We start from the raw sequence: 19,885 nt of genomic DNA, 5'->3' as shown, positions 1-19,885 counted from the left end.
TTCATCTCACAGTGTTACATCTGTATTTCGTGGATCTCTTTGCTAGCCTTATTTCTGTGGAATCTGAGAACAGATATTTCGGATCCCTTTGAAGACTATAGGGCCAAAGGAAATATCCTCCGATAACAAAGAGAAAGAAGCTTTCTGAGAAACTTCTTTGTGTTCTTTGAAATCATCTCACAGAGTTACAGCTTTCACCTCAAGACACCTTTCGCTAAGACAGTTCTTGTGGAATTGGCAAAGTGATATTTGGAAGCCCATAGAGGGCTATGGTGAAAAAGGAAATATCCTCAGATGAAATCTGGAAAGAAGCTTTCTGAGAAACTCCTGAGTGTTCTGTTAATTCATCTCACAGAGTTACATCTGTATTTCGCGGATCTCTTTGCTAGCCTTATTTCTGTGGAATCTGAGAACAGATATTTCGGATCCCTTTGAAGACTATAGGGCCAAAGGAAATATCCTCCGATAACAAAGAGAAAGAAGCTTTCTGAGAAACTTCTTTGTGTTCTGTGAAATCATCTCACAGAGTTACAGCTTTCCCCTCAAGAAGCCTTTCGCTAAGACAGTTCTTTTGGAATTGGCAAAGTGATATTTGGAAGCCCATAGAGGGCTATGGTAAAAAAGGAAATAACCTCAGATGAAATCTGGAAAGAAGCTTTCTGAGAAACTGCTGAGTGTTCTGTTAATTCATCTCACAGAGTTACATCTGTATTTCGTGGATCTCTTTGCTAGCCTTATTTCTGTGGAATCTGAGAGCAGATATTTCGGATCCCTTTGAAGACTATAGGGCCAAAGGAAATATCCTCCGAAAACAAAGAGAAAGAAGCTTTCAGAGAAACTTCTTTGTGTTCTGTTAAATCATCTCACAGAGTTACAGCTTTCCCCTCAAGAAGCCTTTCGCTAAGACAGTTCTTGTGGAATTGGCAAAGTGATATTTGGAAGCCCATAGAGGGCTATGGTGAAAAAGGAAATATCCTCAGATGAAATCTGGAAAGAAGCTTTCTGAGAAACTGCTGAGTGTTCAGTTAATTCATCTCACAGAATTACATCTGTGTTTCGTGGATCTCTTTGCTAGCCTTATTTCTGTGGAATCTGAGAACAGATATTTCGGATCCCTTTGAATACTATAGGGCCAAAGGAAATATCCTCCGATAACAAAGAGAAAGAAGCTTTCTGAGAAACTTCTTTGTGTTCTGTGAAATCATCTCACAGAGTTACAGCTTTCACCTCAAGAAGTCTTTCCCTAAGACAGTTCTTGTGGAATTGGCAAAGTGATATTTGGAAGCCCATAGAGGGCTATGGTTAAAAAGGAAATATCCTCAGATGAAATCTGGAAAGAAGCTTTCTGAGAAACTGCTGCGTGTTCTGTTAATTCATCTCACAGAGTTACATCTGTATGTCGTGGATCTCTTTGCTAGCCTTATTTCTGTGGAATCTGAGAACAGATATTTCAGATCCCTTTGAAGACTATAGGGCCAAAGGAAATATCCTCCGATAACAAAGAGAAAGAATCTTTCTGAGAAACTTCTTTGTGTTCTGTGAAATCATCTCACAGAGTTACAGCTTTCCCCTCAAGAAGCCTTTGGCTAAGACAGTTCTTGTGGAATTGGCAATGTGATATTTGGAAGCCCATAGAGGGCTATGTTGAAAAAGGAAATATCCTCAGATGAAATCTGAAAAGAAGCTTTCTGAGAAACTGCTGAGTGTTCTGTTAATTCATCTCACAGAGTTACATCTGTATTTCGTGGATCTCTTTGCTAGCCTTATTTCTGTGGAATCTTAGAACAGATATTTCGGATCCCTTTGAAGACTATAGGGCCAAAGGAAATATCCTCCGATAACAAAGAGAAAGAAGCTTTCTGAGAAACTTCTTTGTGTTCTGTGAAATCATCTCACAGAGTTATAGCTTTCCCCTCAAGAAGCATCTCGCTAAGGCATTTCTTGTGGAATTGGCAAAGTGATATTTGGAAGCCCATAGAGGGCTATGGTGTAAAAGGAAATATCCTCAGATGAAATATGCAAAGAAGCTCTCTGAGAAACTGCTGAGTGTTCTGTTAATTCATCTCACAGAGTTACATCTGTATATCGTGGATCTCTTTGCTAGCCTTATTTCTGTGGAATCTGAGAACAGATATTTCGGATCCCTTTGAAGACTATAGGGCCAAAGGAAATATCCTCCGATAACAAAGAGAAAGAAGCTTTCTGAGAAACTTCTTTGTGTTCTGAAAATGATCTCACAGAGTTACAGCTTTTCCCCTCAAGAAGCCTTTCGCTAAGACAGTTCTTGTGGAATTGGCAAAGTGATATTTGGAAGCCCATAGAGGGCTATGGTGGAAAAGGAAATAACCTCAGATGAAATCTGGAAAGAAGCTTTCTGAGAAACTGCTGAGTGTTCTGTTAATTCATCTCACAGAGTAACATCTGTATTTCATAGATCTCTTTGCTAGCCTAATTTCTGTGGAATCTGAGAACAGATATTTCGGATCCCTTTGAAGACTATAGGGCCAAAGGAAATATACTCCGATAACAAAGAGAAAGAAGCTTTCTGAGAAACTTCTTTGTGTTCTGTGAAATCATCTCACATAGTTACAGCTTTCCCCTCAAGAAGCCTTTCGCTAAGACAGTTCTTGTGGAATTGGCAATGTGATATTTCGAAGCCCATAGAGGGCTATGGTGAAAAAGGAAATATCCTCAGATGAAATCTGGAAAGAAGCTTTCTGAGAAACTGCTGAGTGTTCTGTTAATTCATCTCACAGAGTTACATCTGTATTTCGTGGATCTCTTTGCTAGCCTTATTTCTGTGGAATCTGAAAACAGATATTTCGGATCCCTTTGAAGACTATAGGGCCAAAGGAAATATCCTCCGATAACTAAGAGAAAGAAGCTTTCTGAGAAACTTCTTTGTGTTCTGTGAAATCATCTCACAGAGTTACAGCTTTCCCCTCAAGAAGCCTTTCGTAAGACAGTTTTTGTGGAATTGGCAAAGTGATATTTGGAAGCCCATAGAGGGCTACGGAGAAAAAGGAAATATCCTCAGATGAAATCAGGAAAGAAGCTTTCTGTGAAACTGCTGAGTGTTCTGTTAATTCATCTCACAGAGTTACATCTGTATTTCGTGGATCTCTTTGCTAGCCTTATTTCTGTGGAATCTGAGAACAGATATTTCGGATCCCTTTTGAAGACTATAGGGCCAAAGGAAATATCCTCCGATAACAAAGAGAAAGAAGCTTTCTGAGAAACGTCTTTGTGTTCTGTGAAATCATCTTACTGAGTTACAGCTTTCCCCTCAAGAAGCCTTTCGCTAAGACAGTTCTTGTGGAATTGGCAAAGTGATATTTGGAAGCCCCTAGAGGGCTATGGTGAAAAATGAAATATCCTCAGATGAAATCTGGAAAGAAGCTCTTTGAGAAACTGCTGAGTGTTCTGTTAATTCATCTCACAGAGTTACATCTGTATTTCGTGGATCTCTTTGCTAGACTTATTTCTGTGGAATCTGAGAACAGATATTTCGGATCCCTTTGAAGACTATAGGGCCAAAGGAAATATCCTCCGATAACAAAGAGAAAGAAGCTTTCTGAGAAACTTCTTTGTGTTCTGTGAAATCATCTCACAGAGTTACAGCTTTCACCTCAAGACACCTTTCGCTAAGACAGTTCTTGTGTAATTGGCAAAGTGATATTTGGAAGCCCATAGAGGGCTATGGTGAAAAAAGAAATATCCTCAGATGAAATCTGGAAAGAAGCTTTCTGAGAAACTGCTGAGTGTTCTGTTAATTCATCTCACAGAGTTACATCTGTATTTCGCGGATCTCTTTGCTAGCCTTATTTCTGTGGAATCTGAGAACAGATATTTCGGATCCCTTTGAAGACTATAGGGCCAAAGGAAATATCCTCCGATAACAAAGAGAAAGAAGCTCTCTGAGAAACTTCCTTTTGTTCTGTGAAATCATGTCACAGAGTTACAGCTTTCCCCTCAAGAAGCCTTTCGCTAAGACAGTTCTTGTGGAATTGGCAAAGTGATGTTTGGAAGCCCATAGAGGGCTATGGTGAAAAAGGAAATATCCACAGATGAAATCTGGAAAGAAGCTTTCTGAGAAACTGCTGAGTGTTCTGTTAATTCATCTCACAGAGTTACATCTGTATTTCGTGGATCTCTTTGCTAGCCTTATTTCTGTGGAATCTGAGAACAGATATTTCGGATCCCTTTTGAAGACTATAGGGCCAAAGGAAATATCCTCCGATAACAAAGAGAAAGAAGCTTTCTGAGAAACGTCTTTGTGTTCTGTGAAATCACCTCACTGAGTTACAGCTTTCCCCTCAAGAAGCCTCTCGCTAAGACAGTTCTTGTGGAATTGGCAAAGTGATATTTGGAAGCCCATAGAGGGCTATGGTGAAAAAGGAAATATCCTCAGATGAAATCTGGAAAGAAGCCTTCTGAGAAACTGCTGAGTGTTCTGTTATTTCACCTCACAGAGTTACATCTGTATTTCGTGGATCTCTTTGCTAGCCTTATTTCTGTGGAATCTGAGAACAGATATTTCGGATCCCATTGAAGACTATAGGGCCAAAGGAAATATCCTCCGATAACAAAGAGAAAGAAGCTTTCTGAGAAACGTCTTTGTGTTCTGTGAAATCACCTCACTGAGTTACAGCTTTCCCCTCAAGAACCTTTCGCTAAGACGGTTCTTGTGGAATTGGCAAAGTGATATTTGGAAGCCCATAGAGGGCTATGGTGAAAAAGGAAATATCCTCAGATGAAATCTGGAAAGAAGCTTTCTGAGAAACTGCTGCGTGTTCTGTTAATTCATCTCACAGAGTTACATCTGTATGTCCTGGATCTCTTTGCTAACCTTATTTCTGTGGAATCTGAGAACAGATATTTCGGATCCCTTTGAAGACTATAGGGCCAAAGGAAATATCCTCCGAAAACAAAGAGAAAGAAGCTTTCAGAGAAACTTCTTTGTGTTCTGTGAAATCATCTCACAGAGTTACAGCTTTCCCCTCAAGAAGCCTTTCGCTAAGACAGTTCTTGAGGAATTGGCAAAGTGATATTTGGAAGCCCTTTGAGGGCTATTGTGAAAAAGGAAATATCCTCAGATGAAATCTGGAAAGAAGCTTTCTGAGAAACTGCTGAGTGTTCTGTTAATTCATCTCACAGAGTTACATCTGTGTTTCGTGGATCTCTTTGCTAGCCTTATTTCTGTGGAATCTGAGAACAGATATTTCGGATCCCTTTGAAGACTATAGGGCCAAAGGAAATATCCTCCGATAACAAAGAGAAAGAAGCTTTCTGAGAAACTTCTTTGTGTCCTGTTAAATCATCTCACAGGGTTACAGCTTTCCACTCAAGAAGCCTTTCGCTAAGACAGTTCTTGTGGAATTGGCAAAGTGATATTTGGAAGCCCATAGAGGGCTATGGTGAAAAAGGAAATATCCTCAGATGAAATCTGGAAAGAAGCTTTCTGAGAAACTGCTGCGTGTTCTGTTAATTCATCTCACAGAGTTACATCTGTATATCGTGGATCTCTTTGCTAGCCTTATTTCTGTGGAATCTGAAAACAGATATTTCGGATCCCTTTGAAGACTATAGGGCCAAAGGAAATATCCTCCGATAACAAAGAGAAAGAAGTTTTCTGAGAAACTTCTTTGTGTTCTGTGAAATCATCTCACAGAGTTACAGCTTTCCCCTCAAGAAGCGTTTCGTAAGACAGTTCTTGTGGAATTGGCAAAGTGATATTTTGAAGCCCATAGAGGGTTATGGTGAAAAAGGAAATATCCTCAGATGAAATCTGGAAAGAAGCTTTCTGAGAAACTGCTGAGTGTTCTGTTAATTCATCTCACAGAGTTACATCTGTATTTCGTGGATCTCTTTGCTAGCCTTATTTCTGTGGAATCTGAGAACAGATATTTCGGATCCCTTTGAAGACTATAGGGCCAAAGGAAATATCCTCCGATAAAAAAGAGAAAGAAGCTTTCTGAGAAACTTCTTTGTGTTCTGTGAAATCATCTCACAGAGTTACAGCTTTCACCTCAAGAAACCTTTCGCTAAGACAGTTCTTGTGGAATTGGCAAAGTGATATTTGGAAGCCCATAGAGGGCTATGGTGAAAAAGGAAATATCCTCAGATGAAATCTGGAAAGAAGCTTTCTGAGAAACTCCTGAGTGTTCTGTTAATTCATCTCACAGAGTTACATCTGTATTTCGCGGATCTCTTTGCTAGCCTTATTTCTGTGGAATCTGAGAACAGATATTTCGGATCCCTTTGAAGACTATAGGGCCAAAGGAAATATCCTCCGATAACAAAGAGAAAGAAGCTTTCTGAGAAACTTCTTTGTGTTCTGTGAAATCATCTCACAGAGTTACAGCTTTCCCCTCAAGAAGCCTTTCGCTAAGACAGTTCTTGTGGAATTGGCAAAGTGATATTTGGAAGCCCATAGAGGGCTATGGTGAAAAAGGAAATATCCACAGATGAAATCTGGAAAGAAGCTTTCTGAGAAACTGCTGAGTGTTCTGTTAATTCATCTCACAGAGTTACATCTGTATTTCGCGGATCTCTTTGCTAGCCTTATTTCTGTGGAATCTGAGAGCAGATATTTCGGATCCCTTTGAAGACTATAGGGCCAAAGGAAATATTCTCCGATAACAAAGAGAAAGAAACTTTCTGAGAAACTTCTTTGTGTTCTGTGAAATCATCTCACAGAGTTACACCTTTCCCCTCAAGAAGCTTTTTGCTAAGACAGTTCTTGTGGAATTGGCAAAGTGATATTACGAAGCCCATAGAGGGCTATGGTGAAAAAGGAAATATCCCCAGATGAAATCTGGAAAGAAGCTTTCTGAGAAACTGCTTAGTGTTCTGTTAATTCATCTCACAGAGTTACATCTGTATTTCGTGGATCTCCTTGCTAGCCTTATTTCTGTGGAATCTGAAAACAGATATTTCGGATCCCTTTGAAGACTATAGGGCCAAAGGAAATATTCTACGATAACAAAGAGAAAGAAGCTTTCTGAGAAACTTCTTTGTGTTCTGTGAAATCATCTCACAGAGTTACAGCTTTCCCCTCAGGAAGCCTTTCGTAAGACAGTTCTTGTGGAATTGGCAAAGTGATATTTGGAAGCCCGTAGAGGGCTATGTTGAAAAAGGAAATATCCTCAGATGAAATCTGGAAAGAAGCTTTCTGAGAAACTGCTGAGTGTTCTGTTAATTCATCTCACAGAGTTACATCTGTATATCGTGGATCTCTTTGCTAGCCTTATTTCTGTGGAATCTGAGAACAGATATTTCGGATCCCTTTTGAAGACTATAGGGCCAAAGGAAATATCCTCCGATAACAAAGAGAAAGAAGCTTTCTGAGAAACGTCTTTGTGTTCTGTGAAATCACCTCACTGAGTTACAGCTTTCCCTTCAAGAAGCCTCTCGCTAAGACATTTCTTGTGGAATTGGCAAAGTGATATTTGGAAGCCCATAGAGGCTATGGTGAAAAATGAAATATCCTCTGATGAAATCTGGAAAGAAGCTCTCTGAGAAACTGCTGAGTGTTCTGTTAATTCATCTCACAGAGTTACATCTGTATTTCGTGGATCTCTTTGCTAGCCTTATTTCTGTGGAATCTGAGAACAGATATTTCGGATCCCTTTGAAGAATATAGGGCCTAAGGAAATATCCTCCGATAACAAAGTGAAAGAAGCTTTCTGAGAAACTTCTTTGTGTTCTGTGAAATCATCTCACAGAGTTACAGCTTTCCCCTCAAGAAGCCTTTCGCTAAGACAGTTCTTGTGGAATTGGCAAAGTGATATTTGGAAGCCCATAGAGGGCTATGGTGAAAAAGGAAATATCCTCAGATGAAATCTGGAAAGAAGCTTTCTGAGAAACTGCTGAGTGTTCTGTTAATTCATCTCACAGAGTTACATCTGTATGTCCTGGATCTCTTTGCTAACCTTATTTCTGTGGAATCTGAGAACAGATATTTCGGATCCCTTTGAAGACTATAGGGCCAAACGAAATATCCTCCGATAACAAAGAGAAAGAAGCTTTCTGAGAAACTTCTTTGTGTTCTGTGAAATCATCTCACAGAGTTACAGCTTTCCCCTCAAGAAGCCTTTCGCTAAGACAGTTCTTGTGGAATTGGCAAAGTGATATTTGGAAGCCCATAGAGGGCTATGGTGAAAAAGGAAATATCCTCAGATGAAATCTGGAAAGAAGATTTCTGAGAAACTGCTGAGTGATCTGTTATTTCATCTCACAGAGTTACATCTGTATTTCGTGGATCTCTTTGCTAGCCTTATTTCTGTGGAATCTGAGAACAGATATTTCGGATCCCTTTGAAGAATATAGGGCCAAAGGAAATATCCTCCGAAAACAAAGAGAAAGAAGCTTTCAGAGAAACTTCTTTGTGTTCTTTGAAATCATCTCACAGAGTTACAGCTTTCCCCTGAAGAAGCCTTTCGCTAAGACAGTTCTTGTGGAATTGGCAAAGTGATATTTGGAAGCCCATTGAGGGCTATGGTGAAAAAGGAAATATCCTCAGATGAAATCTGGAAAGAAGCTTTCTGAGAAACTGCTGAGTGTTCTGTTAATTCATCTCACAGAGTTACATCTGTGTTTCGTGGATCTCTTTGCTAGCCTTATGTCTGTGGAATCTGAGAACAGATATTTCGGATCCCTTTGAAGACTATAGGGCCAAAGGAAATATCCTCCGATAACAAAGAGAAAGAAGCTTTCTGAGAAACTTCTTTGTGTTCTGTTAAATCATCTCACAGAGTTACAGCTTTGCCCTCAAGAAGCCTTTCGCTAATACAGTTCTTGTGGAATTGGCAAAGTGATATTTGGAAGCCCATAGAGGGCTATGGTGAAAAAGGAAATATCCTCAGATGAAATCTGGAAAGAAGCTTTCTGAGAAACTGCTGCGTGTTCTGTTAATTCATCTCACAGAGTTACATCTATATGTCGTGGATCTCTTTGCTAACCTTATTTCTGTGGAATCTGAGAACAGATATTTCAGATCCCTTTGAAGACTATAGGGCCAAAGGAAATATCCTCCGATAACAAAGAGAAAGAAGCTTTCTGAGAAGCTTCTTTGTGTTCTGTGAAATCATCTCACAGAGTTACAGCTTTCCCCTCAAAAAGCCTTTCGCTAAGACAGTTCTTGTGGAATTGGCAATGTGATATTTGGAAGCCCATAGAGGGCTATGTTGAAAAAGGAAATATCCTCAGATGAAATCTGGAAAGAAGCTTTCTGAGAAACTGTTGAGTGTTCTGTTAATTCATCTCACAGAGTTACATCTGTATTTCGTGGATCTCTTTGCTAGCCTTTTTTCTGTGGAATCTTAGAACAGATATTTCGGATCCCTTTGAAGACTATAGGGCCAAAGGAAATATCCTCCGATAACAAAGAGAAAGAAGCTTTCTGAGAAACTTCCTTGTGTTCTGTGAAATCATCTCACAGAGTTACAGCTTTCCCCTCAAGAAGCCTTTCGCTAAGACAGTTCTTGTGGAATTGGCAAAGTGATATTTGGAAGCCCATAGAGGGCTATGGTGAAAAAGGAAATATCCTCAGATGAAATTTATAAAGAAGCTTTCTGAGAAACTGCTGCGTGTTATGTTAATTCATCTCACAGAGTTACATCTGTATTTCGTGGATCTCTTTGCTAGCCTTTTTCTGTGGAATCTGACAACAGATATTTCGGATCCCTTTGAAGACTATAGGGCCAAAAGAAATATCCTCCGAAAACAAAGAGAAAGAAGCTTTCTGAGAAACTTCTTTGTGTTCTGTGAAATCATCTCACAGAGTTACAGCTTTCCCCTCAAGAAGCCTTTCGTTAAGACAGTTCTTGTGGAATTGGCAAAGTGATATTTGGAAGCCCATAGAGGGCTATGGTGAAAAAGGAAATATCCTCAGATGAAATCTGGAAAGAAGCTTTCTGAGAAACTGCTGAGTGTTCTGTTAATTCATCTCACAGAGTTACATCTGTATTTCGTGGATCTCTTTGGTAGCCTTATTTCTGTGGAATCTGAGAACAGATATTTCAGATCCCTTTGAAGACTATAGGGCCAAAGGAAATATCCTCCGATAACAAAGAGAAAGAAGCTTTCTGAGAAACTTCTTTGTGTTCTGTGAAATCATCTCACAGAGTTACAGCTTTCCCCTCAAGAAGCCTCTCGCTAAGTCATTTCTTGTGGAATTGGCAAAGTGATATTTGGAAGCCCATAGAGGGCTATGGTGTAAAAGGAAATATCCTCAGATGAAATCTGCAAAGAAGCTCTCAGAGAAACTGCTGAGTGTTCTGTTAATTCATCTCATAGAGTTACATCTGTATATCGTGGATCTCTTTGCTAGCCTTATTTCTGTGGAATCTGAGAACAGATATTTCGGATCCCTTTGAAGACTATAGGGCCAAAGGAAATATCCTCCGATAACAAAGAGAAAGAAGCTTTCTGAGAAACTTCTTTGTGTTCTGTTATATGATCTCACAGAGTTACAGCTTTTCCCCTCAAGAAGCCTTTCGCTAATACAGTTCTTGTGGAATTGGCAAAGTGATATTTGGAAGCCCTTAGAGGGCTATGGTGGAAAAGGAAATAACCTCAGATGAAATCTGGAAAGAAGCTTTCTGAGAAACTGCTGAGTGTTCTGTTAATTCATCTCACAGAGTTACATCTGTATTTCATGGATCTCTTTGGTAGCCTTATTTCTGTGGAATCTGAGAACAGATATTTCGGATCCTTTTGAAGACTATAGGGCCAAAGGAAATATTCTCCGATAACAAAGAGAAAGAAGCTTTCTGAGAAACTTCTTTGTGTTCTGTGAAATCATCTCACATAGTTACAGCTTTCCCCTCAAGAAGCCTTTCGCTAAGACAGTTCTTGTGGAATTGGCAAAGTGATATTTCGAAGCCCATAGAGGGCTATGGTGAAAAAGGAAATATCCTCAGATGAAATCTGGAAAGAAGCTCTCTGAGAAACTGCTGAGTGTTCTGTTAATTCATCTCACAGAGTTACATCTGTATTTCGTGGATCTCTTTGCTAGCCTTATTTCTGTGGAATCTGAAAACAGATATTTCGGATCCCTTTGAAGACTATAGGGCCAAAGGAAATATCCTCCGATAACAATGAGAAAGAAGCTTTCTGAGAAACTTCTTTGTGTTCTGTGAAATCATCTCACAGAGTTACAGCTTTCCCCTCAAGAAGCCTTTCGCTAAGACAGTTCTTGTGGAATTGGTAAAGTGATATTTGGAAGCCCATAGAGGGCTATGGTGAAAAAGGAAATATCCTCAGATGAAATCTGGAAAGAAGATTTCTGAGAAACTGCTGAGTGATCTGTTATTTCACCTCACAGAGTTACATCTGTATTTCGTGGATCTCTTTGCTAGCCTTATTTCTGTGGAATCTGAGAACAGATATTTCGGATACCTTTGAAGACTATAGGGCCAAAGGAAATATCCTCCGAAAACAAAGAGAAAGAAGCTTTCAGAGAAACTTCTTTGTGTTCTGTGAAATCATCTGACAGAGTTACAGCTTTCCCCTCAAGAAGCCTTTCGCTAAGACAGTTCTTGTGGAATTGGCAAAGTGATATTTGGAAGCCCTTTGAGGGCTATTGTGAAAAAGGAAATATCCTCAGATGAAATCTGGAAAGAAGCTTTCTGAGAAACTGCTGAGTGTTCTGTTAATTCATCTCACAGAGTTACATCTGTGTTTCGTGGATCTCTTTGCTAGCCTTATTTCTGTGGAATCTGAGAACAGATATTTCGGATCCCTTTGAAGACTATAGGGCCAAAGAAAATATCCTCCGATAACAAAGAGAAAGAAGCTTTCTGAGAAACTTCTTTGTGTCCTGTTAAATCATCTCACAGGGTTACAGCTTTCCACTCAAGAAGCCTTTCGCTAAGACAGTTCTTGTGGAATTGGCAAAGTGATATTTGGAAGCCCATAGAGGGCTATGGTGAAAAAGGAAATATCCTCAGATGAAATCTGGAAAGAAGCTTTCTGAGAATCTGCTGCGTGTTCTGTTAATTCATCTCACAGAGTTACATCTGTATGTCGTGGATCTCTTTGCTAGCCTTATTTCTGTGGAATCTGAGAACAGATGTTTCGGATCCCTTTGAAGACTATAGGGCCAAAGGAAATATCCTCCGATAACAAAGAGAAAGAAGCTTTCTGAGAAACTTCTTTGTGTTCTGTGAAATCATCTCACAGAGTTACAGCTTTCCCCTCAAGAAGCCTTTCGCTAAGACAGTTCTTGTGGAATTGGCAAAGTGATATTTGGAATCCCATAGAGGGCTATGGTGAAAAAGGAAATTACCTCAGATGAAATCTGGAAAGAAGCTTTCTGAGAAACTGCTGAGTGTTCTGTTAATTCATCTCACAGAGTTACATCTGTATTTCATGGATCTCTTTGCTAGCCTTATTTCTGTGGAATCTGAGAACAGATATTTCGGATCCCTTTGAAGACTATTGGGCCAAAGGAAATATTCTCCGATAACAAAGAGAAAGAAGCTTTCTGAGAAACTTCTTTGTGTTCTGTGAAATCATCTCACAGAGTTACAGCTTTCCCCTCAAGAAGCCTTTCGCTAAGACAGTTCTTGTGGAATTGGCAAAGTGATATTTGGAATCCCATAGAGGGCTATGGTGAAAAAGGAAATAACCTCAGATGAAATCTGGAAAGAAGCTTTCTGAGAAACTGCTGAGTGTTCTGTTAATTCATCTCACAGAGTTACATCTGTATTTCATGGATCTCTTTGCTAGCCTTATTTCTGTCGAATCTGATAACAGATATTTCGGATCCCTTTGAAGACTATAGGGCCAAAGGAAATATTCTCCGATAACAAAGAGAAAGAAGCTTTCTGAGAAACTTCTTTGTGTTCTGTGAAATCATCTCACAGAGTTACAGCTTTCCCCTCAAGAAGCCTTTCGGTAAGACAGTTCTTGTGGAATTGGCAAAGTGATATTTCGAAGCCCATAGAGGGCTATGGTGAAAAAGGAAATATCCTCAGATGAAATCTGGAAAGAAGCTTTCTGAGAAACTGCTGAGTGTTCTGTTAATTCATCTCACAGAGTTACATCTGTATTTCGTGGATCTCTTTGCTAGCCTTATTTCTGTGGAATCTGAAAACAGATATTTCGGATCCCTTTGAAGACTATAGGGCCAAAGGAAATATCCTCCGATAACAAAGAGAAAGAAGCTTTCTGAGAAACTTCTTTGTGTTCTGTGAAATCATATCACAGAGTTACAGCTTTCCCCTCAAGAAGCCTTTCGTAAGACAGTTCTTGTGGAACTGGCAAAGTGATATTTGGAAGCCCATAGAGGGCTATGGTGAAAAAGGAAATATCCTCAGATGAAATATGGAAAGAAGCTTTCTGAGAAACTGCTGAGTGTTCCGTTAATTCATCTCACAGAGTTACATCTGTATTTCGTGGATCTCTTTGCTAGCCTTATTTCTGTGGAATCTGAGAACAGATATTTCGGATCCCTTTGAAGACTATAGGGCCAAAGGAAATATCCTCCGATAAAAAAGAGAAAGAAGCTTTCTGAGAAACTTCTTTGTGTTCTGTGAAATCATCTCACAGAGTTACAGCTTTCACCTCAAGAAACCTTTCGCTAAGACAGTTCTTGTGGAATTGGCAAAGTGATATTTGGAAGCCCATAGAGGGCTATGGTGAAAAAGGAAATATCCTCAGATGAAATCTGGAAAGAAGCTTTCTGAGAAACTCCTGAGTGTTCTGTTAATTCATCTCACAGAGTTACATCTGTATTTCGCGGATCTCTTTGCTAGCCTTATTTCTGTGGAATCTGAGAACAGATATTTCGGATCCCTTTGAAGACTATAGGGCCAAAGGAAATATCCTCCGATAACAAAGAGAAAGAAGCTTTCTGAGAAACTTCTTTGTGTTCTGTGAAATCATCTCACAGAGTTACAGCTTTCCCCTCAAGAAGCCTTTCGCTAAGACAGTTCTTGTGGAATTGACAAAGTGATATTTGGAAGCCCATAGAGGGCTATGGTGAAAAAGGAAATATCCACAGATGAAATCTGGAAAGAAGCTTTCTGAGAAACTGCTGAGTGTTCTGTTAATTCATCTCACAGAGTTACATCTGTATTTCGTGGATCTCTTTGCTAGCCTTATTTCTCTGGAATCTGAGAACAGATATTTCGGATCCCTTTGAAGAATATAGGGCCTAAGGAAATATCCTCCGATAACAAAGTGAAAGAAGCTTTCTGAGAAACTTCTTGGTGTTCTGTGAAATCATCTCACAGAGTTACAGCTTTCCCCTCAAGAAGCCTTTCGCTAAGACAGTTCTTGTGGAATTGGCAAAGTGATATTTGGAAGCCCATAGAGGGCTATGGTGAAAAAGGAAATATCCTCAGATGAAATCTGGAAAGAAGCTTTCTGAGAAACTGCTGAGTGTTCTGTTAATTCATCTCACAGAGTTACATCTGTATGTCCTGGATCTCTTTGCTAACCTTATTTCTGTGGAATCTGAGAACAGATATTTCGGATCCCTTTGAAGACTATAGGGCCAAAGGAAATATCCTCCGATAACAAAGAGAAAGAAGCTTTCTGAGAAACTTCTTTGTGTTCTGTGAAATCATCTCACAGAGTTACAGCTTTCCCCTCAAGAAGCCTTTCGCTAAGACAGTTCTTGTGGAATTGGCAAAGTGATATTTGGAAGCCCATAGAGGGCTAGGGTGAAAAAGGAAATATCCTCAGATGAAATCTGGAAAGAAGATTTCTGAGAAACTGCTGAGTGATCTGTTATTTCATCTCACAGAGTTACATCTGTATTTCGTGGATCTCTTTGCTAGCCTTATTTCTGTGGAATCTGAGAACAGATATTTCGGATCCCTTTGAAGACTATAGGGCCAAAGGAAATATCCTCCGAAAACAAAGAGAAAGAAGCTTTCTGAGAAACTTCCTTGTGTTCTGTTAAATCATCTCACAGAGTTACAGCTTTCCCCTCAAGAAGCCTTTCGCTAAGACAGTTCTTGTGGAATTGGCAAAGTGATATTTGGAAGCCCATAGAGGGCTATGGTGAAAAAGGAAATATCCTCAGATGAAATCTATAAAGAAGCTTTCTGAGAAACTGCTGCGTGTTCTGTTAATTCATCTCACAGAGTTACATCTGTATGTCGTGGATCTCTTTGCTAACCCTATTTCTGTGGAATCTGAGAACAGATATTTCGGATCCCTTTGAAGACTATAGGGCCAAAGGAAATGTCCTCCGATAACAAAGAGAAAGAAGCCTTCTGAGAAACTTCTTTGTGTTCTGTGAAATCATCTCACAGAGTTACAGCTTTCCCCTCAAGAAGCCTTTCGCTAAGACAGTTCTTGTGGAATTGGCAATGTGATATTTGGAAGCCCTTAGAGGGGTATGGTGAAAAAGGAAATATCCTCAGATGAAATCTGGAAAGAAGCTTTCTGAGAAACTGCTGCGTGTTCTCTTAATTCATCTCACAGAGTTACATCTGTATTTCGTGGATCTCTTTGCTAGCCTTATTTCTGTGGAATCTGACAACAGATATTTCGGATCCCTTTGAAGACTATAGGGCCAAAGGAAATATCCTCCGAAAACAAAGAGAAAGAAGCTTTCTGAGAAACTTCTTTGTGTTCTGTGAAATCATCTCACAGAGTTACAGCTTTCCCCTCAAGAAGCCTTTCGCTAAGACAGTTCTTGTGGAATTGGCAAAGTGATATTTGGAATCCCATAGAGGGCTATGGTGAAAAAGGAAATAACCTCAGATGAAATCTGGAAAGAAGCTTTCTGAGAAACTGCTCAGTGTTCTGTTAATTCATCTCACAGAGTTACATCTGTATTTCATGGATCTCTTTGCTAGCCTTATTTCTGTGGAATCTGAGAACAGATATTTCGGATCCCTTTGAAGACTATAGGGCCAAAGGAAATATTCTCCGATAACAAAGAGAAAGAAGCTTTCTGAGAAACTTCTTTGTGTTCTGTGAAATCATCTCACAGAGTTACAGCTTTTCCCTCAAGAAGCCTTTCGCTAAGACAGTTCTTGTGGAATTGGCAAAGTGATATTTGGAATCCCATAGAGGGCTATGGTGAAAAAGGAAATAACCTCAGATGAAATCTGGAAAGAAGCTTTCTGAGAAACTGCTGAGTGTTCTGTTAATTCATCTCACAGAGTTACATCTGTATTTCATGGATCTCTTTGCTAGCCTTATTTCTGTGGAATCTGAGAACAGATATTTCGGATCCCTTTGAAGACTATAGGGCCAAAGGAAATATTCTCCGATAACAAAGAGAAAGAAGCTTTCTGAGAAACTTCTTTGTGTTCTGTGAAATCATCTCACAGAGTTACAGCTTTCCCCTCAAGAAGCCTTTCGGTAAGACAGTTCTTGTGGAATTGGCAAAGTGATATTTCGAAGCCCATAGAGGGCTATGGTGAAAAAGGAAATATCCTCAGATGAAATCTGGAAAGAAGCTTTCTGAGAAACTGCTGAGTGTTCTGTTAATTCATCTCACAGAGTTACATCTGTATTTCGTGGATCTCTTTGCTAGCCTTATTTCTGTGGAATCTGAAAACAGATATTTCGGATCCCTTTGAAGACTATAGGGCCAAAGGAAATATCCTCCGATAACAAAGAGAAAGAAGCTTTCTGAGAAACTTCTTTGTGTTCTGTGAAATCATCTCACAGAGTTACAGCTTTCCCCTCAAGAAGCCTTTCGTAAGACAGTTCTTGTGGAACTGGCAAAGTGATATTTGGAAGCCCACAGAAGGCTATGGTGAAAAAGGAAATATCCTCAGATGAAATCTGGAAAGAAGCTTTCTGAGAAACTGCTGAGTGTTCTGTTAATTCATCTCACAGAGTTACATCTGTATTTCGTGGATCTCTTTGCTAGCCTTATTTCTGTGGAATCTGAGAACAGATATTTCGGATCCCTTTGAAGACTATAGGGCCAAAGGAAATATCCTCCGATAAAAAAGAGAAAGAAGCTTTCTGAGAAACTTCTTTGTGTTCTGTGAAATCATCTCACAGAGTTACAGCTTTCACCTCAAGAAACCTTTCGCTAAGACAGTTCTTGTGGAATTGGCAAAGTGATATTTGGAAGCCCATAGAGGGCTATGGTGAAAAAGGAAATATCCTCAGATGAAATCTGGAAAGAAGCTTTCTGAGAAACTCCTGAGTGTTCTGTTAATTCATCTCACAGAGTTACATCTGTATTTCGCGGATCTCTTTGCTAGCCTTATTTCTGTGGAATCTGAGAACAGATATTTCGGATCCCTTTGAAGACTATAGGGCCAAAGGAAATATCCTCCGATAACAAAGAGAAAGAAGCTTTCTGAGAAACTTCTTTGTGTTCTGTGAAATCATCTCACAGAGTTACAGCTTTCCCCTCAAGAAGCCTTTCGCTAAGACAGTTCTTGTGGAATTGGCAAAGTGATATTTGGAAGCCCATAGAGGGCTATGGTGAAAAAGGAAATATCCACAGATGAAATCTGGAAAGAAGCTTTCTGAGAAACTGCTTAGTGTTCTGTTAATTCATCTCACAGAGTTACATCTGTATTTCGTGGATCTCTTTGCTAGCCTTATTTCTGTGGAATCTGAAAACAGATATTTCGGATCCCTTTGAAGACTATAGGGCCAAAGGAAATATCCTCCGATAACAAAGAGAAAGAAGCTTTCTGAGAAACTTCTTTGTGTTCTGTGAAATCATCTCACAGAGTTACAGCTTTCCCCTCAAGAAGCCTTTCGCTAAGACAGTACTTTTGGAATTGGCAAAGTGATATTTGGAAGCCCATAGAGGGCTATGGTGAAAAAGGAAATAACCTCAGATGAAATCTGGAAAGAAGCTTTCTGAGAAACTGCTGAGTGTTCTGTTAATTCATCTCACAGAGTTACATCTGTATTTCGCGGATCTCTTTGCTAGCCTTATTTCTGTGGAATCTGAGAGCAGATATTTCGGAGCCCTTTGAAGACTATAGGGCCAAAGGAAATATTCTCCGATAACAAAGAGAAAGAAGCTTTCTGAGAAACTTCTTTGTGTTCTGTGAAATCATCTCACAGAGTTACACCTTTCCCCTCAAGAAGCTTTTCGCTAAGACAGTTCTTGTGGAATTGGCAAAGTGACATTTCGAAGCCCATAGAGGGCTATGGTGAAAAAGGAAATATCCTCAGATGAAATCTGGAAAGAAGCTTTCTGAGAAACTGCTTAGTGTTCTGTTAATTCATCTCACAGAGTTACATCTGTATTTCGTGGATCTCCTTGCTAGCCTTATTTCTGTGGAATCTGAAAACAGATATTTCGGATCCCTTTGAAGACTATAGGGCCAAAGGAAATATTCTATGATAACAAAGAGAAAGAAGCTTTCTGAGAAACTTCTTTGTGTTCTGTGAAATCATCTCACAGAGTTACAGCTTTCCCCTCAAGAAGCCTTTCGTAAGACAGTTCTTGTGGAATTGGCAAAGTGATATTTGGAAGCCCGTAGAGGGCTATGTTGAAAAAGGAAATATCCTCAGATGAAATCTGGAAAGAAGCTTTCTGAGAAACTGCTGAGTGTTCTGTTAATTCATCTCACAGAGTTACATCTGTATATCGTGGATCTCTTTGCTAGCCTTATTTCTGTGGAATCTGAGAACAGATATTTCGGATCCCTTTTGAAGACTATAGGGCCAAAGGAAATATCCTCCGATAACAAAGAGAAAGAAGCTTTCTGAGAAACGTCTTTGTGTTCTGTGAAATCACCTCACTGAGTTACAGCTTTCCCCTCAAGAAGCCTCTCGCTAAGACATTTCTTGTGGAATTGGCAAAGTGATATTTGGAAGCCCATAGAGTCTATGGTGAAAAATGAAATATCCTCTGATGAAATCTGGAAAGAAGCTCTCTGAGAAACTGCTGAGTGTTCTGTTAAATCATCTCACAGAGTTACATCTGTATTTCGTGGATCTCTTTGCTAGCCTTATTTCTGTGGAATCTGAGAACAGATATTTCGGATCCCTTTGAAGAATATAGGGCCTAAGGAAATATCCTCCGATAACAAAGTGAAAGAAGCTTTCTGAGAAACTTCTTTGTGTTCTGTGAAATCATCTCACAGAGTTACAGCTTTCCCCTCAAGAAGCCTTTCGCTAAGAGAGTTCTTGTGGAATTGGCAAAGTGATATTTGGAAGCCCATAGAGGGCTATGGTGAAAAAGGAAATATCCTCAGATGAAATCTGGAAAGAAGCTTTCTGAGAAACTGCTGAGTGTTCTGTTAATTCATCTCACAGAGTTACATCTGTATGTCCTGGATCTCTTTGCTAACCTTATTTCTGTGGAATCTGAGAACAGATATTTCGGATCCCTTTGAAGACTATAGGGCCAAAGGAAATATCCTCCGATAACAAAGAGAAAGAAGCTTTCTGAGAAACTTCTTTGTGTTCTGTGAAATCATCTCACAGAGTTACAGCTTTCCCCTCAAGAAGCCTTTCGCTAAGACAGTTCTTGTGGAATTGGCAAAGTGATATTTGGAAGCCCATAGAGGGCTAGGGTGAAAAAGGAAATATCCTCAGATGAAATCTGGAAAGAAGATTTCTGAGAAACTGCTGAGTGATCTGTTACTTCATCTCACAGAGTTACATCTGTATTTCGTGGATCTCTTTGCTAGCCTTATTTCTGTGGAATCTCAGAACAGATATTTCGGATCCCTTTGAAGACTATAGGGCCAAAGGAAATATCCTCCGAAAACAAAGAGAAAGAAGCTTTCAGAGAAACTTCTTTGTGTTCTTTGAAATCATCTCACAGAGTTACAGCTTTCCCCTGAAGAAGCCTTTCGCTAAGACAGTTCTTGTGGAATTGGCAAAGTGATATTTGGAAGCCCATTGAGGGCTATGGTGAAAAAGGAAATATCCTCAGATGAAATCTGGAAAGAAGCTTTCTGAGAAACTGCTGAGTGTTCTG

The sequence above is a fragment of the Macaca mulatta genome, chromosome 7 (genome assembly GCF_049350105.2).
Source record: "Macaca mulatta isolate MMU2019108-1 chromosome 7, T2T-MMU8v2.0, whole genome shotgun sequence".
Taxonomy (NCBI): domain Eukaryota; kingdom Metazoa; phylum Chordata; class Mammalia; order Primates; family Cercopithecidae; genus Macaca; species Macaca mulatta.
The sequence above is the reverse complement of the archived record's forward strand: the minus strand, read 5'-3'. Positions refer to the sequence as shown.